At 44.4% G+C, this 19,796-nt stretch overlaps 1 long non-coding RNA gene across 1 annotated transcript in view; it reads left to right on the top strand.

Moving 5' to 3' along the window:
• Nucleotides 1–9,468: 9,468 nt before the first annotated feature.
• Nucleotides 9,469–19,796, top strand: part of LOC144668708 (uncharacterized) — a 78,429-nt gene continuing 68,101 nt past the window's right edge. Inside the window, exon 1 of the long non-coding RNA XR_013573540.1 lies at nucleotides 9,469–9,532. This is a non-coding gene — a long non-coding RNA (uncharacterized LOC144668708). The remainder of the gene's footprint in view (nucleotides 9,533–19,796) is intronic.

Below are 19,796 nucleotides of genomic sequence, written 5' to 3'. Positions count from 1 at the left end.
CAAAGGTCCCTTGGCCCTTCGAAGATGCGTGTGTCAACCATCTTCCAAAGTCACCTTATCCCATTTCCGAGCACTATCCCCATGGTCTTGTATGCCATGGCATTGCAACTGCACATCCAAATACTTATTACATGTTAGGAGGGTTTCTGCGTCCACCACCCTTTTAGGCAGTGTGTCCCACATTACTGTGTGCAAAAGTTCCTCATCACCTCACCTGTCAACCTCATGCCCTTTACCTTAAATCAATGCCACCAGGTTACTCATCCCTCCGCCAAGGGGAAAAGTTCCTTTCTGTCAACCCTATCTATGCCCCTCATAATGTTATAAAGCTCAATAATGTCACCCCTCAATCTCCTCTGCTCCAGGGGAAATATCCCCAGTCTATGCTATGTCTCCTCATAACTCCAACTCTCCAGCCCAGCATGCATCCTGGTCAGCGACCTCTGCACTCTCTCCACTCCAATCACATCCCTCCCGTGAAGCGCATATCACAGCTGCATGCAGAACTATAGCTGTGGCCTACACAGCATTTTCTGCACTTGCAACATGACCTCCCTGTTCCTATATTCTATTCCTCGGTTAATAAAGGGAAGTGTGACATTTACCTTCTTAAATGCCTTATGTACCTGTCCCGCTACCTTAACGGGCCCTTTGACATGCCCTCTGATCCTCCTTACTTTCCATAGTCCTACCATTCCTCGTGTATTCCCATACCTTGTTTCTCCTGTCCAAGTGCATCACCTCACACTTATCCACATAACATTCCATTTGGCATTCCTTAGGCCATCTGACCAGCCCGTCTGTATCCACCTGTAATGTTTGGATCTCCTCCTGACTAATTGCCACCCCACCAATATTCGTCTCCATAGGTTCTGGAAGGTTGAGCGCATAATGAGCCTGGGGGAAAGGGATGAAGTGTGTCACTGTGTGCATGCTAACTGATCCACTGTCCTTGTTGTTATTTTCAGCATCATCAGAACCTGTCGATCAGGAGCAATTGCAGATGCCCCCTCTCACACCTGAGGGCCCTCAAGTCACCTGCCTCACACCATTTCTGCAAGGCAGGCACTAGCGCAGATACTAGCACATGGGTGGGAATTGCAACATCGGCTAGTGTCCTGGGGCACAGTGGAGAGGGCACTTCACAATCGCTGGAGGAGCTGGCGGAGACAGAGGGTGCTGATGGCACCAGCAGCCAGAGGACTGCAGGGGACCAGGCACATGCTGAATCAGGGCATGATGATGTGCCTCTGGAGTTGTCCGCAATGCAGCAGCTGCAGGAAATGCAGTTGGGTGTGCGGGAGCATCTGGGAGTGTTGCATGAGATGATGCTTCGCTTGGTGTCCGTGGTGGAAGAGTCCACGGGGAGCATCAGTGATACAATGAGCCTCATGGCAGAGCATCATGCTTCCTCCATGGAGAGAGTGGTGACCCTCATGGAGAGGGGCTTCGAGGAGAACAAGCAGCTTCTCCTGGGGTTACGCTCGGACCTGCAAGCCCTCACAGTGCCAGTGGCAACAGCTGGTCATTGCCAACGTGGGAGATGGTGTGGGCTTCAAGCTTCCCAGCTCGTTGCCGATTCATCGATGGTGAGCAGGGAGGTCCGGGACGACGTCGGCAGAGCAGCTGTCTGTTGTATCTGCGGGCTCCTCTCATGGCACTCCGGACAAGGCCAACAGCTGCTCCACCCCTCTCCCAGTGACTGCTTCATCGGGTGAGGCTGTGACAACTGGGGATATGCCAGCTGTGGACCTGGCAGATCCCTCACAGGCGGGGCCAGCACAGGCTCCATGGGCCAGAGGATGGCTGCCAAGGTCATCGAGGCCAACAGGACAGCAGAGTCAGCAGGCTGTATCAGAAGCCACTCCAAGCAATGGGGCGGCACCAAGACGTAGCGCCTGTAAACATAAACATAAGGCACCTTAGGCACACCATGGGTTTCTCACTGGTTCTTTTGTGTTGGCCCTAGATTAGGGAATTATTATTTGTTTATGGTTGAAAAACGTTTTGCTTTCATTGTTTGTGAACTTATGATTGAGAAAATTAAAGCCAGATGTGTTACCATGGCTGAGGGTGGCTCTTTTGTGCTGCATTTGTATGTTTTACATACATGTCATGAGTGTTTGAGTGGACATTGAGGTTTATATCCAAAGCCCTTAGTTGCACTTAGGTGCCGACTATGGAAGCGCCAGGCAAGGCTGGCCCTCCTGATCCATCTGTGTGGAGCTAGCTGAAGGTTCATTGCATTAAAGTGTCCCGGGTGTCCCTGTCTCCTTGGTGTAGTCCCGGGTCAGTGTTTAGTCCCTCATCATTCCCCTGTGCCTCCTCATCCTCAGAATCATTGCTGGACTCATTGTGTGCAGCCGCATTCCACTGTGTCAACGTCTTCATCGTCCACTGCATCCCCCCTTTCCAGCGCAAGATTGTGGAGAGCACACATGCAACCACTATCACCGAGACACAATCTGGGGGGTACTGGAGTGCGCCCCCTGAGCGGTCCAGGCGTCGGAAGCACATCTTGAGAAGACCAATGGTTCTCTCCACCACATCCCTTGTGGAGGCTCCTATTGTCGCACTGCTCAACTTCTGTTCTTGGATGGCGGAGAGGCGCCATGAGCCACCTTCTGAGGGGATAGTCCTTGTCACCCAGCAGCCATCTATCAAGCCAAGCCGGAGCACTGAAGAGCCCCGGCACCTGGGATTGTCTAAGGATGTAGGCGTCGTTGGAGTTGCCTGGGTACCTTGGGCTTGTAAAATCAGCATCCTGCGATCACACACTATCTGCACATTCATGGAGTGGAAGCCCTTCCTGTTGACGAAGGCACCGGGCTCACCTGCTGGTGCCTTGATGGCCACATGGGTACAGTCTATTGCACCCTGGATGCAGGGGAAGCCAGCAATGGCTGCAAAGTCTCTGGCTCGCTGTGTCTGGCTTGCCTGGTCCCAGCGGAAGTGGATGAAGATCAATGCAGCCTGAACAGAGCGTCTGTGACCTGCTTGACACAAGTATGCACAGCTGATTGGGAGACACCACAATGATCACCAGAGGCATAGAAGTTGAGGGCAACTGTGACCTTCAGAGCTGCTGGCATGGGGTGTCCGTCCACACAGTTAGGAGAGATCTCGGGGCCAATCATCTGACAAATGTAGTTGACTGTCTCCCTTGACAGTCGGAGCCTCCTTCGGCACTGCACCTCAGTCATATTGAGGTAGCTGCTTCTCCACCTGTATACCCTGGCAGTAGGATAGTAGCATCTTCTGCGGCCCCTTCCACCTTGGACTCCCTCTTGGCCCTGTGCTTCTTGTGCTTGTGCCTGTACTCCCAAAGGTGGCTCCCCTGGTGGATGATTGTGCACTCCTGGCCTCCTCCTTATTCTAACCCTCCCTTCCTCCTCAGAAGAGTTGTCTCCAGTGGAGATGTCAGAAGCCATACCCAAGCTAAAGGGAGGCCTACGGAAAGCTGCAGGTCCAATAAAGATTCCTGAATGAATTGAAAGCTGCTGGAATTCATTCTGAACTACTACAGATTACACAGGCAAGTTTTAAAAACTTTCTGCAATAAATACTCACAGACCAGATTGATAACACCACTGAGCCCTCTTATCCCACCCATGGACGAGTTTTATTAAAAAGTCGCTTACCCGCCTGCCCGTTGCCCTGTGCGCCGAGCCAAAGATCGAATGGGCACCTGAAAATCAGCATCAATTGCCGATTTAAGGGCCTTAACTAGCTTGTTAATTAATGGCGGGCATGCGTCAAACTTCATTACTCGCCCGCCCAGCGAAATATCGTGATGGCGCGTGGTGACACTGGGACGCTCGCCAGACATCATCGTGTGTCATTTTACGCGCTGATGTGCAGGGCCCGCCCCCCGCATGTCAAGCAGAAAATTCTGGCCCTGGTTGTTGCCTGTGAGAATTCTTTGTTGTGATTGGTTGCTTGGACAGTTTGATGACATTACTGCAGCTCCATGCTGGGAATTCCCATGAAAGAATGCTGCGGTCCACTGCAAGGCAAAAGGAGATAAAGCTCTCGCCACAGGGAAGGCTAGATCTCTCAAGCGAGGTTTTCTTCCACATCAGCAGCAAGCACCCTTGTTTTACCGCCGACAGCAAAATTCAGGCTTGTATTCAGAGTGAAGGTGGATGATTCTTTGAACAAGCTAACTTCACTTTCTAGAACATACTCTGTCCCATAAGCCACAAATCCGAATACTTGCCTTTTTCAGCATGCCTGAAGATTGTGCCGACAACTTAAGGGTGTTTGCCTGTGGGACTACCTTCTTAGGATCTGGGTCAGCAATAAGGTAGATGCAACCTGTATTGAACATTGACTGCAATAATCAGTTTGGGACTGAAACTTGCTTGCACCTCCTTACAAGCATGCTACATTGCCATCGGGATGACACTATGGAGTGCACAAGGAGTGACTGTCCTTGCAAGTTATGCAGTACCACCTTGACTTCAATTGGCATCAAAAGGAGATTAGCTGCTGTCTGTTCTGTTGTCTTATGTCTGTGCTTAATGTTCCCTTTCACTTTATTTTGTTTGTAATCCCTTGCCCCTTCATGTTTTGCAAAAACTGCTAATGGATTCAGATGACTTTTGAAGGCATTTTTGCTTCATTATCATAATACGCCCCTTTAATTGACTACCATCCTTTAAATTTGACCTGAATACAATTTCCCTCTCTCACCACCTGTGGCCTTTCTAAACCCTTAGAATTTGTACCTGGTACTGCAAATAATTGAACTATTGAGCTTATACTGGAGAATTGAGTGCTATTTACACTTGAACTTTCAGGTGGGATTTCCACCAGTTCCTCACTACAAAGAACTGATTTAAACTTGAAGGGGAAACTATCGTTAATGTTCTTGATTTCATCCATCCTATCAAGAAGATGTGCAGACTGGATCCAATTAGTTCTCCCCAGCGAAGGAGAAGGAAATTAGGATGCGGGTCACCATAGTTTAATATCGACAGAGTATTGGTTATCGATGCCCAGCCAGAACTATCTTCTTGATCATGGGATGGTGTATTAACTGCAGTGGCAACAACATTGACTATCAGACAAAGGAGTTCTGGAATATCTTGCATACTGCCACAGGTTATGACTAATTGAGTTAGATGTTTAAAATTAAAATTGCAATTAGCAATAACCATGTAAATTAAGTATTGTTTGAAGGACCTAACATTCAACTTTAACTTAGTAGAGTATTAGCACTTTAGATGTTTTCACTATTATATGACATGAAATATGTTATTTTGAATCCTGGCAAAAAAAAACACAACTGAAAGGGATTGTTTATTCCCCCTAATACAGTTTAGCTTCTCAGTTTATTATATGTGAAGTCAAAGTGTCACATGTATGGGTTTAAAAACTACGTATGTTTCTTTTTTGTCATAAAGTTTACTGTACTGTAGTTTAAATAAATCACTGTGATAAATTAAGATGACATTTGCACTACAGAAAGCAGCTGCCATGTTTTTACAGGTCAGTATAAGTTACAATCAAATAGAGATTTCAAATAAATTTCCGAGATCTCTTGGCAAAGGATTGTGGTATTAAAAAGACATTTGATTTTTTTTGAATTACAGTCTTGGTAGGCCACAGAGAAGAAAACTCTCCAATTCATTGAAGGAGTTTATTGCTTCATTGTACAGTAGCTCTGATTTATTTATCTGAGTGTGTGTATCAAAATGTGAAAGAACAGCTTACACCACTGTACATTCTTTAATCCTGAGAAAAAAAAGTTGCTTGAAACATATATTCCATCAACACTAAACAAACAAATATTGTGACATATATTGCTCTTCATTTTGAGCAAAACTGTTCTGCTCAAATTAAGCTATAAAACTGCCAACTGTTAATTTAAGTCAAATTAGTAAATCTGGGACCAAAATGCCTGTTTCCCGTGGGTACACATCCTTTCTCAATGTGAAAATATTTGTGTTCTTGGCTCTTTTTGCAGAAGCATGCTTGATTGAGAATTTTTTAAAAATCCTTTTCATGGAATCATGTATTAAGTGCAGAGATAACAACATTAACTATCAGACAAAGCAATTTTTTTTAAAGGAGTAGAAATTCAATAAAGTCAATGGGCAGGTTGCACCAATGCAGTACCACCCAAGACAAATTTCTACCTTTACAAGTTTAAGATGATGTGATGAATTAATATTGAATAATTTTGATGCATTGTATGAATTGACACTAAAGTAACCAAACTGACTGATAATTGACAAAAGGTTTCAAATAATTATTGCTTAATTTTGGAGGCAAATTTCAGAACAATCATATTTACAGATGTTTATCTAAATTGCTTACCATATAGCATGGACATCAGCATGCCTTCACTTTCCTTTGAGACATCTAGGAATTCTAACCAAGGTGTCAAGTCCAAAAATCACTATAAGAGGCACCTGTTTAAAAGCACATTGGTCCAAATCTTCCAAAGAGTGGCAATCACCATCAGATTGCCGTTCCACTTCTACCTTTCTGCGCCAAGACTCTGTCCCTGATTTCTGGCCACATCTCCCAATCCCGGCTTCTTCAAAAAAACGGAGCGGTCTTCCATTGAACTGCTTCCTCACAGCGCTGGATTGTCAGGAGGAAGACAAGCCATGCCCTCTTTTTACGGTACTTGCTGCTGTATTCTGGTAAGTGCTCACTAACACACTGAAAACTTTTGGGACATTTAAACAGCTTTTCAGTGTCTTAGTGCATGAATGTACAAGTGAATGGGTGAGTGAGTGGGTGAATGTATAGGTATGTAAGTGTGTAGCATGAGTGAGGTAAGTGAGTAGGGTGGCAACTGGGTAGAATGGCAGGTAGGTAGGGTGGAAGCTGTGTAGGGTGGCAGCTGGGTAGGTTGGCAGCTGGGTAGGGTGGTAGGTGGGTACAGTGGCAGCTGGGTTGGGTGGCAGTTGAGTAAGGTGGCAGCTGGATAGGGTGGCAGGTGGGTAGGGTGGCAACTTGGTAGGTGGGCTGGGGGGTAGTTGGGTCAGGTCGGGAGGGAATCGAGGGCCCAGGGAGTTGGGTGGTGGAGGCTAGTCAGGTTGGTCAGGGGGTCAGGCATGGTGGGAGTCGGGTGGTGGGGGCTGGTCAGGTCGGGTGGAGGGGTGTTGGGTGGTCACAGGGGAGGAGCCAGGTGGCGGGGACTAGTCAGGTTGGGTCAGGGAGGAGTCTTGGGGGAGTCGGGAGTGGGGAGCTGGGTGGTGGAGGCTAGTCAGATCAGGTTGGGAGAGAATCTGGGATCGTGGGGGAAGAGTTGGGTGGTGGGGGCTAGTCAAGTCAGGGGAGTTGGGGGGTGGTTGGAGAGGAAGTCCGGCAGTGAGGGCTAGTCAGGTCAGGTCAGGGTGGGGTTTGGTCAGTGCTGTCAGTTGTATAGTTACCCAGGGTTAGACTAGGATTTTTCTGACTAACATTTCCTGGCTAACTACTCAGGTAAGTAAGTCTGAAGTTTCTGATTCTAACTGAGAGTCTGAGACTTTTTTGGAAACAGAAGAATTACCCATCGGAAGTTCAAACTTGCTAGGCAATTCCCACGGAGTCATAGCATTGGGTCTTCCGCAGGATTCCAAAGTTTACCTTGGGGGTACGTCCGGTCTCCAACAATCTGGAGACAGAAGATCTGGGCCAAAATGTCTATCTGATCAGTTTTATTATCTTACAAATGACTGGCACCATATTTTTTACTAATTCAGCAATTAAATTTGCAATTTCATGATCCATTACATACATAATTCTCTCAACATTTGGGACAAGCTTCTTTAGTCTTACAGTCTACCATCATGGGGTCACTTCTGATTACAAAAAATAAGTAGCAGACTCATTAAAGCTAGAATCAGAGCCAACTGGTAGGCATGAGGGGGAGTTAGAAAAAGTAGAAAGGAAGGAAATTAAAGGCTGCGGTGACTTTTACAGTTACTGGCAAAGCATGACCCTCTGGCCCAGCAGACAGCAGTTAATTTTTTATTCATACACATGACGTGGGTATTGCTGGCAAGGTCAGCATTTATTGCTCATCTCTAATTGTTCCCGAGAAGATGGTGGTAAGCCACCTTCTCAAATTGTTACGGTCGATCTAGTGAAGGTACTCCCACAGTGCTGTTATATATGGAATTCCAGGATTTTGACTCGACGATGATGATGGAATAATAGTATATTTCCAAGTCAGAATGATATGTGACTTGAAGGGGAACTTGCAGATGGTGCTGTTCCCATGCATCTACTATCTTAGGTGGCAGCAGTCAAGGGTATCGGAGGTGCTGTTGAACAAGCCTTGGTGAGATGCTGCAGTGCAACTTGTAAGTGGCACATACTGTTGCCACTGCACTGGATGGGGTGCCAATCATGCTGACTGCTTTGTTCTGGATGGTGTTGTGTTTTTTGAGTGTTGTGGGGCTGCACTCATCCAGACAAGTGTATTCCATTAGTATTCCGGACTTGTGCCTTGTAGACGGTGGGAAGACTTTGAGGAGTGAGGAAGTAAGCCATTCACAATAGAATATCCTGTTTCTGACCTGCTCTTGTAGCCACAGTATTTATGTAGCAGGTCTAATTAAGTTTCTGGTCAATGGTGGACCATAAATGTTGGTGGTGGGGGAATTTGATGGTGCTCACGATGTTGAATGTCAAGGATCTCTCTTGTTGGAGATAGTCATTTCTTTGCACTTGCATGGTGTGAATATTGTTGGGTCTGATATTTTTCAGGTCCATTCAGACACAGACTGCATCATTATCTGGGGAGTTGCGAATGGGAATGAGCACCATGTAATCATCAACAAAAAAATCCCACTTCTGTCCTTATTACAGACTGAAGGTCCTTGAGGAAACAGCTGATGATGATTTGGTCTAGGATGCTGCCTGTGATGCCCTGGGCTGATTTGATTGGCCTTCAACAACCACAACAATCTTCCTTTGTGTTAGATATAACTTCCCATGATTCCCATTGACTTCAATTTTTACTAGGGTTCCTTGATGCCACACTCAGTCAAATATTGCCTTGTTGTCAAGGGCAGGTACTCTCACCTCCCATTCGGCCCATCGAGTCTGCTCCGCCATTCAATCATGGCTGATAAGTTTCTCAACCCCATTCTCCCGCCTTCTCCCCGTAACCTTTGATCCCCTTACCAATCAAGAACCTATCTATCTCGGTCTTAAATACACTCAATGACCTGGCCTCCACAGCCTTCTGTGGCAATGAATTCCATAGATTCACCACTCTCTGGCTAAAGAAGTTTCTCCTCACCTCTGTTCTAAAAGGTCTTCCCTTTACTCTGAGGCTGTGCCCTCGGGTCCTAGTCTCTCCTACTAATGGAAACATCTTCCCCACATCCACTCTGTCCAGGCCTTTCAGTATACTGTAAGTTTCAATCAGATCCCCCCTCATCCTTCTAAACTCCATCGAGTATAGACCCAGAGTCCTCAAATGTTCACTGGAATTTAACTCTTTTGTCCAGATTTGACCATGAGGTGTGGAGCTGAGCAGCCCTGGCAGAACCCAAACTGAGCATTGGTGAGCAGGTTATTGGTGAGTACACTGTCACTAACCCCCATCTATCACTTTGCTGATGATCAAAAGTAGGCTAATGTGGCAATAATTGACCTAATTTGATTGTTCTGCTTTTTGTGCACAGAACATAGCTGGAACATTTTCCACTTTCTTGGCTTGGTGCCAGTGCTATAGCTGTATGGGAATAGCTTGGCTAAAGGCATGGCTAGTTCTGGAGCACAAGTCTTTAGCATTGCAGCAGGGGTGTTGTTGAGGCCCCAACACTTGTAACCAATGGGCTCAGCTATTTCTTGCTATCACGTGGAGTGAATTGAATTGGCTGAAGATTGGCGTCTGTGATGGTGAGGCCCTCAAGAGTAGGCCAAAATTGATTATCCACTCGGCACTCCCGGCTGAAGATGGTTGCAAACTCAATTGCTGAGCTCTACCATCATTGAGGATGGCAATGTTCATGGAATCTCCTCCATTAGTTGTTTAATTGTCCACCACCATTCACGACTATGTGTGGCAGGACTACAGAGTTTTGATCTGATATAGCTCTGTCTATAGAAAGCTGGTTCTGCTACTTAGCATGTATGTGGCTCTGTGTTATAGCTTCACTGGCTTGGCACCTCAGTTTTAGGTATACCTGGTGCTGCATCGTGCATGCTCTTCTACACCATACATTGAACTAGGGATGGTCCTTTTGCTTGATAGTAATTGTAGAGTGAATGATATGCTGGGTCATAAGATTACAGGTTGTGGTTGGAATACAAGTTTCCTGCTGCTAATGATCCATGGCACCTCATGGATGCCTAGTTTCAAGCTGCTAGGTCTGTTCTAAATTTACCACATTTAGCACAGTGGTAGTACCACAAAACATGGTGGAGGGTGGCCTCAGTGTGAAGGTGTAAACACAACGAAAATACTCACCCTCAAATACGTAGACACATACACACAAGAAAAGATGGGATTTAGAGACAAAGCATGCATTTAGGTTATTAACAGAATAACAAGGAGCAATATCACATGTTTAAATTAGTCCTTCACGATGCAAACATTGTGGGCCTGATGGGTTTTCTCTTCTGGTTTTTTGAAGGTAAAAATGGAGATTGGAAGTTTCTAGATTCCATGCAGAGTTGTGGCTGAGTTTCTGTCGAGACAAACTTTTGCAGGTGAAGACAAATTAGTCCTATTCTCACAGCCTGGGTTGGCTGGTTGTATTTGGCAGGGTCCCTTTCTTCTTGCTAAAGGATGATCCATCTTGTGCCCTGTTGGTCTCTGGACTAACCTGCCCCTGGCTGGTCCTTGGATTGATAAAATGTATTATCTGAAGTCAGTTTTGATCATGTGACCATATGATCAATATATCTATTGTCCACAGAAATGATTCAAAGTTAGAAGCCATTGCTACACAATGGTGGCCATTCACATCTGATTGTGATAAAATGGTTCCTTCATACCTCTCTTTGTTAAGTTTTGAGCTCGCAGGCACTGAGTCTGGGGGCCATTGTATTTGAGTTTCTGTACATACACAGACAATGGCTGGGGTTTTCTGTTCGGTGGCACGAGTGGACAATATGGCAAGAAGGCCCATTGTCCGCTCAGCCCGTTGATGGCGGGCCGTGTTCCCCACTATTGGACATCGAGAACCTCATTGTAATACGTCAGTATATCATTATAAGGCCAGCCTGCCGGACTCATCCCACTGCCACTGGATTTTCCACCCATGTCGGTGGGAAAACACGCTGACATGTTTCACAGCAGCATGTATGCACAAGAGCGTGATTGGCTGCACTTCACTCGGGACTTTAAGGTTTGTTTGACTACCTTGCTTCAGTCAGCACTCACAGTCATCAGCGTCCGTCTTCACAGACAGCACCACATCACTAAGAGGCAGGTGTCTACCTACCAGATCAGCCATATGTGGGTGGCTTTTCAACAGCTGCGGGGCTAGAGCTTGCTTGGGGAGGGGGGAGAAGTGGCCTCAGGCAAGGGAAGAGGCTGCAAGACGAGAACTGTACTGGGGAAGGAGGTTATCCCAGGGTGTGTGTGGGGGCACACGTTGATCTGTGCAAGTGGCCTCAAGATTGTGAGGGCTGAGGAGGCAGTCTCCAGAGGAGATGAGGCCAGATGGAATTGTGAGTCTGTGTGTGAGAATGGGTGGTGATGTCCCTTGAGCTGGCAGTGAGTGAGATGCCAGTGACTGTGTGATGGGCTTGAGTGTGTGAGTTTAGAGTGATGAGATGGTTGCCTTACCTTGGCTGCACAGATTAGATCATTCATCCTCTATCTGCATTGGATGGTCAACCTCTTCTGTGCAGCATTGGCACTGATCACCACTGCCATTGCCTACCAAGCTGGAGTGGTAATGTTGCTGCCCCTCCTGCAGCCAGAGCAGGGCTAGAGGGCATCACAGCGGGCCTCTACAGCATCCAAAAGGCGCTCGAGGGCTGCAGTCTTCTTGCCTTTTGGGGCCATGTCTTCTTTGCTGCAATCCTGGGCTGGAAGCACTGAGTGGGGCTGTACATTAAATGTGGTGCCTGGCGTGATGAAGCTGAGAGGTAACGGTGTGGCAGGCAAATTGGAGCCCGCCTGCCATTGAAATGGCATGTATCCCGGGAATGCATAATTAATGTGGCGGATTTGGGGCGATACTGCATGAAAAGCTGTCATTGCAGCTGACAGGAAAACATTGTTTTACCCACCTGCTACCACACAGTGCAAATCTGGTACAACTTTGCTCAATGGGCTGTAAATTCCACAAGTAGTCTCGCATTTTGAATGTCTTTTCAAGGGAGTGTCCTCCACCCATGCACATTTACACTTAACTGACTTTCCAAAAGTATATTCAGACATGAGTTAAACCTTGTCTGTCTAGAAACCACATACAGTAGTCACCTGCCTTTCTGGCAGCCACTTTGGGAGAGCACAATTTCCATTATTCCATGTTTCTTCATTTCCCTCTTTAAAAATACAGTTTCCACGTTGAATAGAGTTTGTTTCTTGAAAGTTGTGAATACAAGATGCCTTCACTGGACATGACAACAAGCATTGACATACATGTTGAGGCATAACACCTCAGGTATAGGTGCACCTGCCTTGTTACCTGCTCATAAACTCATCTTTCTCATCCAAACTGTGGAGTGCAATGGGAACCTCCCAGTGGAATTCCCATCCTTAGTTACTACAGCATATTAACTTGGAACTGCCAGCAAAAGTACTATAAGAAAACTATTGGCAAATAAAAGTCTTGCAATAGCAAAAAAAAAAGGCCCTCCACTGCAACAGAAAATAAAACAAAAATTAAATGGTCACCATGAAGCAGAAAATAATTCTAACCAACAATACAATTTGTTCCCCAGTTTTAAGACGACTGCTTCTGCAGACCAGGCAAAATAGTCATGCTCTTATTTTATTTATGAAAGGTGAAGAGCAGCAAGAAGAAAATAATAGGACCAATTATAGTTTATCTAGTTATATCACAATCTCATTGTGCCTGACCAGTTTCTTTGCCAGAAAATGTGGCACGCAGCAAATTAGGTACACGTGTCTGCATGCTCCTCAATTGTGAATTTAGGCACAAAAGAAATCAGGCTATAACGTACAAAAGTCCACATGCGGACTCGAAACATTAACTCTTTCTCTCCACAGATGCTGTCAGACCTGCTGAGATTTTCCAGCACTTTTTGTTTTTGTTTCAGATTTCCAGCATCCTCAGTATTTTGTTTTTATCCTACGCTATAAGGTACAGTTAACTTCAAATGAACCAGCCAAACAAATTTCCAAGCTTGGGCTGATGGCCTTTCATCTTCACAGAAACTTTAAAAAGTACCTGTGAAACAATTTACTAAACTGGATAATCTATTTTTAGTTGGATAAGACAACATTCATGCCTTTGAAGGCCGTTGGCATGGTTGGAAAAAAGATTGCAAACGTTTCCAAATCTTTCAATCATTTTTTTGTTAGCAACGTGAAACAAAATAGCAAGTTCTTTTTATCAGTCACTTTCAGTGACTTGTTTTGTTACATTCTGTCTGCTTTTAAAATGTTTAAAATTTACTGGTGTGAGTTGTTCAGATTATCATAGATTAATGCAACAAATGCAGCACTTTAACTTTTACAAACTACATTAAAAACATGTAAACATGTATTTATATTGACCTGGCTCATGTTCTACGGGCTTATATGGCAATGATAGTGTAAAAGAATGACTGAAAGTAACAATTCTGAGCAAAATGCAAAGATCAAAATCCCTTAATCCAGGACATGTGGGACCATATTTTATAATACCACAACATGATAAGTATCTAGACAGCACCAGAATATTGATGTGAGCAAAATCTGCTCATACCAAGAATATATATTAATATATCAATGAATATTACACAATATGTGGTACACAAAGCAATTTGGCACACAATATCATTCCTTAACAATATTTAATCTGAGTTGCATTAACGGATTTAGAAACCAGAAAATTTCTCTGTGATCAACATTGCCAGACATTGTATATACCCCTTAGGGCTTTGTCTGGATATTAACAGGAGAGGTTCACCACTGATAATGCAGAAACATTCCAATAACTTCAAAAAACAATCTGGTGACTCAGAAACTATTTAGAGTTATGTGTCATAAATTCAACTTATCTTACAGTCTTCAGTCAATCACATTGTATCTGTTGTCACTGCTGCCTCCAACATTTGGCTGTTGCAACGTAACAAAAAAAAGTTAGACTGTGACTGCAGCAACTCTGGGTATTTATCCTATGGGTATTCCTGACATTTCACAGCCCACAATGATGACAATTCCCACCAGTAAAAATAATACAGAATAGGTAACTTGCTATAAGTTATAAAGTTATAATTCAATCAAATGGTTCTGATAACACAAACCAAAAGAGCAACCGCTTTGATTTATAAGTTTCAGCAAATTCAGTGGTTGAATTATAGCATTAAAATTCAGCCAGCCGATTCTTGGTGTACACTGATGTTTTGTAAATGCAGTTCCATGAGAAGGTGTAGTGGCAGGAATGCTCCAGCATGGGTCAAACATGATTTCGGTATAATGCATTTGTCTAAGACTGATAGACCAATGTCAATGTTAAAATATTCTTAGTAGAGTTTATTTTTCTTGTGGAGGAGATCCGAAGAGTCGATGAATTAGGAGAGATTGGAAGTATCAGGTGTATCCGATCATGGAGGGTTCATGCAGCACGTAAGCTGGATGCAACAAGCATGTGGGAATGCACTTACCTCCTGGATCCAACTGTCCTAACCTCCCTTTAGCCAATGGATTTCCAAAGGCCCAGAAAATTGACCAGGTTAACACTTAAAATGGCATTTAAATATGAGGTACAAGCCACCTTATAATGGTTAAATTGCCAATCTGCTTTCTGAGAGTGGGTTGGATTCCTCTCCCTCTTACCCTTCAATTAAAACTCTAGGTTGGTGGGTTGGGGTTAGGATTCAGATTTTTAACATTTTAACATCCCACCAACCTGTTATTGAGAATTAAAGTTCCCAAGCTCGCAAGAACTTCATTCTAGTAAAAATTGCAATGTGCATTGTCTCAAGGTTTAACAAGTATAAGAGCCAGAAACAAGCCCAGATTTTAGTCAATGTAAATGTAGACTTCCTATAGGCGTTTGCCCTGCAACTTGCAGTTATTAGAGTAGTGATGGGCAACCTAGGCTAGTGAGTGGGCTGTTTCATCTCGGTGGGCCACAAAATTGAAATCGGGCATGTGCACTAACCATGACCCCATGAATAAGATTAAATACATTTGATACATGCCGAATATTTCATAACGAGTTATAGAAAATGCTTAATCATTCATATATTAATAGAACTGTTGTCAACTTCAGTTGGTAAAAACAAAATAAATACGCTCCCCTTACATCATACTCAGTGCAACTTCTGGTTGGATCTCCACAAGCGTTCTTAGATTAGGACTCAGGGATGTGCAGATGCTCCGCAATTCAGCACTGAGGTTTCCATCCGTTAGTCCATTATGATTTTTGTATTTAATGTGTCCTACAGCAGAAAAAGTCTGCTTGCATGTGTATGTTGATCCAAAGATTGACATCAGCTTTGCAATGCAATGCTGGAGAACTGGATCAGGGATATTCAACCAAATTTCTCGTATCCCTTTCCACTTTAGCTGGTTAATTTTGTCTTCATCCAGGGCATGAACATCAATTAATTCTTCCCCAAACTTTCTTTTATCAACTCCAAGCCTTTGACATACTATGCCACATTTGCTCAGATCAAATTCAAATAGATTCGAGAGCAACAAGAAGGCTTCAGATCACTCAGAGAAGAAAAGCGGTTCTCAAAACGCTCTGCCAGTGTCTGCAGCACTTGTATGTGAACTGACGGATCATATTCATTTCCTTGATCAGAGTGTTTCTCCAGCATTTCTTTCCAATTTGGGAAGTGAGTGTAGTCACATGAAGGTAACTGAGTGAACATTAACTGCAAGTGTAGCATGAATTTTCTGACAATAGCAGCTAGAGTGTGCAAGGGGTGATTTTTCCTCTGCAATGACTTGTTCTATGCATTCAGGTAACCAGTGATGTCGGCAAGAAAAGCCACATCCAAAATCCAATTTTCATCTTCTTTCTCTGGGTATATTTGAGATTTCTGCCAGGAGGTGGTCCAGTACTTTACCACGGCTTAGCTAGCACACTTCAGTGTGCATGACGAGGTCTCCATATTCTGTTTCAATTTGGTCCAGAAGTTCCACAAACTGATGGTGATGCAGGGGGCGAGCATGTATGAAGTTAATAATCTGTACCACTTTGTCCATTACAGCTTTCAGTCTGTCTCCCTCGTCATGTTTAGGGCAGAGCACTTCTTGGTGTATTATGCAATGCATACCAAATATGTCAGTACACAAGCTTTCAACAAAGCTACAAATCCACGGTGTGTTCCTGTCATAGCAGGGCACCCATCTGTTATAATTGAAACAATTTTTTCCAAAGATAACTCAGGCTCTTTGAAAGAATCAGCAAATGCCTCGAAAAATACTGAGCCCTGTGCTTGCCCATGTATTGCCAAGAGATCTAAAAATTCTTCTGTCACATTCAGATCACTGTCAATACAACAAACCCATATGCAGAGCTGAGCAAAGTCATTAAAATCTTTGCATTCATCCACTGATAGTCTGATATACTGATAGCCTCACTTCAATGTACAGTTCTGAAAAGCTGCTTTGCCAGATCGGCAGTTATATCTTGCACTCTGTGACTTACAGTACACCTGCTGAGTTGCAGATATTTAACAAATTTGATAATTTCCTCTTGGTTTTTAAACCCATCAAATAAATCTGAGGATTTGATGATGCATTGTTTCACTAATTTGCCACCGGAGAATGGCTTTCCATTTTTTGCAAATGATCAAGCAATACTAAAGCTAGCCAAAGTCACTGCATCACTCTCATTTAATGCTCCTCTAAGTACCTGCTTCTGTGTTTCCACTGCTTCCTTCAGATTTGGAAACGGTCAAACACGTTGGGCAGAACCTACCAGAAATTGTGCTATGTGAGAGGAAATCCGTGTTTCATAATGTCTTTTAATGTTGTATTTTTTTGAAACTGATATTACCTCATTGCAAATTAAGCAAAATGACCCCTTTCCGTTCAATTACAAAATAATCCAGCTTTTACCATTCTGCCCTTGTCACCAATTTTCCTCTTTTTGAATACTTCTTCCTCTATACTCTTTTATTTTGCACTTGATTCTCCTTCTTTATCACGCCACTTCAACACAATGCGATCCATTATATAATTAGGGGTAAATTAAATTACCAACAAAAGTAATGTAAAAAAGTGCAACCTCCCACATCCACCGGTGTCATAACCAAGATGGTCTCCTGGGATAGGATAACTTTTCTAACTGCGCTTGTGTACCTAGAATTTGTGGGGTGTGCCGATTGAACCATAGCAGCACTCTGATTGGACACAGAGGGAGCGCACGGCTCTCACAGTCAATGGTCAATGTTGTGTGCAATCAGCATGTACCTCACTTCATGTGCCCTTGCTTTGTGCGCTTATCACTTTAGTAATACCGGTGGAAAAAACTATGTGGATGGGAACCAGCGGAATCTGGTAACCATGTGCATGGGCAATGGTCAACAAAATGTCTTGTGGGCTGTACTCAGAACCCTGATGGGTTCACAAGCCACAGGTTGTCCACATCGGTATTCAAGAGTCAAAACAGAATGGTGCCCTCTGCAGGGCATCTGGGACCTATGTGAACAGTGCAAGCAATCGTATATCTTCTGAACCAATCATAGAGTCATAGAGGTCTACAGCACAGAAAAAGGCCCTTCGGGCCATTGAGTCTGCGCCGGTCAAACAAGTACCTAACTATTCTAATCCCATTTTCCAGCACTAGGCCGATAGCCTTGTCTGCCATGGCATCGCAAGTGCACATCCAAATACTTCTTAAATGCTGTGAGGGTTTCTGCCTTTACCAGCCTTTCAGGCAGTGAGTTCCAGATTCCCACCATCCTCTGGGTGGAAAAATTCTTCCTCACATTCCCTCTAAACCCCCTGCCCCTTACCTTAAATCTATACCCCCTGGTTATTGGTCCCTCCACTAAGGGGAAAAGTTCCTTCCTGTCCATCCTCTCTATGCCCCTCATAATTTTGTACACCTCAATCATGTCCTCCCTCAATCTCCTCTGCTCCAAGGAAAATAACCTCAGTCTATCCAATCTCTCCTCTTACCTAAAACTCTCCAGCCCAGGCAACATCCTGGTAAATCTCCTCTGCACTCTCTCTAGTGTAATCATATCCTTCCTATAATGCGGATTCCAGAGCTGCATGCAATACTCTAGCTGTGGCCTAACCAGCGTTTTATACAGTTCCAGCATAACCTCCCTGCTCTTATATTCTATGCCTCAGCTAATAAAGGCAAGTATCCCATATGCCTTCTTAACCATCTTACCTACCTGTCCCGCTACCTTAAGGGACAGGTGGACATGCACACCAAGGTCCCTCTGATCCTTGGTGCTTACCAGGGTCCAACCATTCATCGTGTATTCCCGTGCCTTGTTTGTCCTGCCCAAGTGCATCACTTCACACTTATTCGGATTTGCCACTGATCAGCCCATTGTCCAGCCCGTCTATATCCTCCTGCAATCTAAGGCTATCCTCCTCACTATTTACCACCCCACCAATTTTCGTGTCATCCGCGAACTTACTGATCAACCCTCCTACATTCAAGTCTAAATCGTTTATATATACAACAAACAGGAAGGGACCCAACACCGATACCTGTGGAACCCCACTGGACACAGGCATCTAATCACAAAAATATACCTCGACCATCGCTCTCTGCTTCCTGCCACTCAACCAATTCTGGATCCAATTTGTCAAATTGCCTTGGATCCCATGGGCTCTTACCTTCGTTATCAGTCTCCCATGTGGGACCTTATCAAAAGCCTTTCTGAAGTCCAAGTAGACTACATCAAATGCATTGCCCTCATCTACACAACTGGTCACCTCTTTGAGAAATTCAATCAAATTGGTCAGACATGACCTCCCCTTAACAAAACCACGCTGACTGTCCTTGATTAATCCCCGCCTCCCCAAGTGTAGATTAATTCTGTCCCTCAGAATTGCTTCCGATAGTTTCCCCATCACTGAGGTTGGACTGACTGGCCTGTAGTTCCCTGGTTTATGCCTTCCTCCCTTCTTGAATAATGGTACCATATTGGCTGTCCTGCAGTCCTCTGGCACCTCTCCTGTGGCGAGAGAGGTATTGAAAATTATTGCCAGCGCCCCTGCTATCTCTTCCCTTGCCTCAGTCAACAGCCTGGGATACACAATCAAATTGAATAATCCTTACTGAGGTTTGCTAGCACTGATATTAACTCTGAGGCACAATCGAAGCTAAGGGCAGGAGTCTGATATTGTGTGGGAAAATTAGAAGTAAGCTCAGAGCCTCTGCCATTGGGAAAATGTTGGAGTCTATTATAAAGGATGTAATGACTGAGCATTTAGAAATACATAATCTAATCAAGCAGAGTCAGCATGGCTTTAGGAAGGGGAAATCATGCCTAACAAATTTATTAGAATTCTTTGAGGAGGTAACAAGCAGGATAGATAAAGGGGAACCAGTAGATGTAATATATTTGGATTTCCAAAAGGTGTTTGATAAGGTACTGAACATAAGGCTACTTAATAAGATAAGAGCCCATGGTGTTGGAGCATGGTTAGAAGATTGGCTAACTAATAGAAGACAGAGAGTTGGGATAAGGGGGGCATTTTCGGGATGACAACCTGTAACTTGTGG

Source organism: Cetorhinus maximus, chromosome 27 (genome assembly GCF_964194155.1).
Source record: "Cetorhinus maximus chromosome 27, sCetMax3.hap1.1, whole genome shotgun sequence".
Lineage (NCBI taxonomy): Eukaryota > Metazoa > Chordata > Chondrichthyes > Lamniformes > Cetorhinidae > Cetorhinus > Cetorhinus maximus.
The sequence above is the reverse complement of the archived record's forward strand: the minus strand, read 5'-3'. Positions and strand labels throughout refer to the sequence as shown.